The 3,491-nt window shown below is 44.6% G+C and overlaps 1 pseudogene; it reads right to left on the bottom strand.

Moving 5' to 3' along the window:
* Positions 1 to 2,382: 2,382 nt before the first annotated feature.
* On the bottom strand, positions 2,383 to 3,244 carry LOC121449944 (annotated as a pseudogene).
* Between the last annotated feature and the right edge of the window lie 247 nt (positions 3,245 to 3,491).

Genomic DNA, 3,491 nt, shown 5'->3' with positions numbered 1-3,491 from the left:
ACCATCCACCTTAAGTATAGACTGCTACAGTTCCTGCTCCATATAGAGAATCCGAGGAGCAGAGATGTACAGAACCTGGTTGAGGGCTCCCAGCAGCTGGGACTCGGGAGCAGGAAACCAGCACAGGTGTCTGGACTCTGTGACTTGTGCATGTCATCAGTGTGGCTGCAAATAAGTCATGCAAAGGGTGGAGTGGTGCAATTTCTGCCCCGCCTGTCTGCACTTTGGCCTGGGATGTCTGGGAGCCATCACTTTCTACTCTCTTCACCTGGTCAAAGGGGACTGCAGTGATGCCTTCCACTCCATCTGTCCCAGGTCACTTGCTGTCCTGGAGGCTTGTATAGTGTAGTACTTTTGTTTGTTAGGACGTCTGACTGCTTTGTCAGCTTCTAGAGAGCAGGGACTTACAACTGTCTGGAAAACTTCAAGTAGTTCTAAATGATGTTACATTTACTCATTGCTCGCTTCATCAGTCACTGATTCAGGCCAAGATTGTTTCCTTCTTCCTACTTCCTCTTTGTGTTCCCCTACCAAATCAGGATTTGTTAAAAAAGATTTTATCTGTTATTTACACACATGGATGTTTTACTTGCGTAGACATATGTGTATCCTGCATGTTCTCAATGCCTGCGGAGTTCAGGATTGGGTGTCAGATCCCTTAGAACTGTAGTTACAGACAATTTTGAGCTTCATGTGGTGTTGAGAACTGAACCCATCCAGGTCCTCTAAGAGAGCAGCCAGGGCTCTTAGCCACTGAGCTATCACTTTCTACTCTCACCTTTTCTTTTTGAGACAGGAGCTCACTAGTTGGCTTGGAACTCACTCCATACCAGGCAGGGATTGAACGCACAGAGACCTCCTCTCCTTCCTTCCATCCTTCCTTCTTTTTTCCCTTCCTTCCTCCCTTCATTCCTCCCTCCCTCTCTCCATCTCTCTTTCTTTATTTATTAAGACAGGATCTCTCCTTGAACTTGGAACTAATCTGTTCCCCTAGACTGACATAACAGTGAGACCTGCAATTCTCCTGTCTCTACCTCTCCCAGCAGTGGTATCACAGTCAGTGATGTTCAACTTTTGACATGAGAACAAACTCGGGTCCCCGTGCTCACATGGCAAGTGGTACTCACTCAATGAGCTATCACCAAGCTCATCTTACTGTGTTTGTTGTGGTGATGAGGGCCAACTAAGTCTTGGGCTTGCTAAGTGAGTGCCCTGTATCCAAGGTGCCTTTCAACCTCTTACAACTTTAGTTTTTCAGGGTTAGTTTAAATGCTTGCTGTGAACAGTGTCTTGATCTTCCTTACAGGGAATATTTGTCAGATCTTTTCACAGGGTGACAGAAAAGGAGTCCTTCTTGTCTTACTTCTCTTTCTGCTATGTGTTGGTATGGTGTGTGTGTGTGTGTGTGTGTGTGTGTGTGTGTGTGTGCGCGCGCGGGCACGTTCAAGCAGAGTTCAGATCCCATGCACCTGTAACCCTGGCAGGAGGAGGGGAGTCAGAGACAGGCATATCTGAGGGACCCACTGGTCAGACAATCTGACTAAAACAGTGACCTCTGGGTTCACTGAAAGACCCTGTCTCAAAAAAAAAGGTGGAGGAGCTGGAGAGATGGCTCTGTGGTGCAAAGTATTTATTACTTTACCTGGCTGAGGTCCCAGGTTTGGCTCCCAGGTCCCACATGGTGGCTTATAACCATCTATCTCTCCAGTTTCAGAGATATGATGCCCTCTTCTGACCTCTGTAAGCACCAGGCATGCACGTGATACACATGCAGAAATGCAGGGAAAACATGTACGCACATACAAATAAAATAAATTTTTTAAAAATTTAAGGTGTTGTTAGACACCCAGGTCAATCTCTGGCCTCCATACACATAGATGAGTTCACCTACACACACACACACACACACACACACACACACACACACACACACACACAGAGAGAGAGAGAGAGAGAGAGAGAGAGAGAGAGAGAGAGAGAGAGATTAGTTCTCTTACACACCCAGTCTCTAAATAATAAAAGGAAACTTTGGCCTAAATATGATCATTTTTTTCAGAAAGTTTAATTATCATTAAGGAAAAATTGAGTGGATAACTTTCTCTCAAAAAATAGATTGACTCTGTGCGGGCTGCAGTTATTGCACAGAAGGAACAAAACTCCCTGTAAGTTAAACCACCTTATGTTCTAGTCGGATAATGACACCAAGTCCCATTTCCAGTTTGATTACAAAGGTACATGTGTCCTAAAGAGGGTGAGATTATATAAATACGAAACAAGAAAAGCAAAAAGCAGTAAACTAGAGCATGCTATGGGTGTTAGGAGAAAAATGTCAGAAATTCCCCAAGTTGCAACAGGGAACATCTGGCTGGAATTTGAAGTTCTTCAGCCATCTTTGGCTTTTGCTCCATGCTTGAGGATGCATGTGAACTCAGTAGTTGAAATTTCCCTCTTGATCGGTGGTGACCCTTTATGTACAGCTCATCCACCTCTCCATCTGTGTATGAGCCAATCACCCATGGTTGTCAGCAGCTCCCTCAGCAATCCTCCTGTGCAGTATCAGTAGCTTCCTCATCCAATCAAGTGAAGACGTTTCTAATGATATCATTAGGACCCGTGCCATTCAACTTCTCACCAAACATGTGAGGAACATGGTGAAAATGATGGGACCTGGGGCATTATTTCCCATTGAAGCGAGCATGTCAAGCAACTCCTCCTTGTGGATGAAGCCATCCCGGTTCTGGTCGATCATGTTGAAGGCCTCTTTGGATTCTTGGATCTGGGACTGGTCAAACACGACGAACACGTTGAATGTTACCTGCTTAGGAGGCTTCTTGGTGGTCTTGGTCTTTGCTCTTTTTCTCAACAGGGCAAGGGTTAAATCCCTGCTAAGCTGTGAGAATCGAGAGTGTCTCTCCAAAGCTCTGCCGGCCGCTTTCCCTGAGTTAACAACTCTCCGGCAGCTCAAGAAGGGTCACTTCCCTAAATATGGTAATTTATTATGCAGCAATAGAATGTGAGTATTTGTGTTTTGTATCTGATAGATCGAATTAGGTACATATTTTATCGTTAAAAACTGAGACGGGACTGAAGAGATGGCTTAGCCATTAAATGTACAGGTACGAACTGCTCTTCCAGAGAACTCCAGTTTGGTTTCCAGGACCCATATGACGTAGCTCACAGCAGCCTGTACCTCCAGATCCAGAAGGATGTGAGATTTCTGATCTCTGAAGGCTCCTGCACTCATGTGTGCATATTTGCCACCCCTACCCAACACATATGAACATAATAAAATTGAGTTTTCAAATGTTCTGCTAACTCACAAGTGAGGGATTTCTCCAGCTTCTTTATGTAGACATTTAGTGCTATGAGCTTTCCTTGACACTGCTTTCATTGTGTCCCATAAATTTGGGTGTGTTGTGTGGTCATGTTCATTGAATTTTAGGAAATCTTTAATTTCTCCCTTGATTTCTTCCTTGACACATTGATGATTC

The sequence above is a fragment of the Microtus oregoni genome, unplaced genomic scaffold (assembly GCF_018167655.1).
Source record: "Microtus oregoni isolate MIOR12 unplaced genomic scaffold, Mior012 000006F_ref0000085, whole genome shotgun sequence".
Lineage (NCBI taxonomy): Eukaryota > Metazoa > Chordata > Mammalia > Rodentia > Cricetidae > Microtus > Microtus oregoni.
This window is presented reverse-complemented; position numbering and strand designations above follow the sequence as displayed.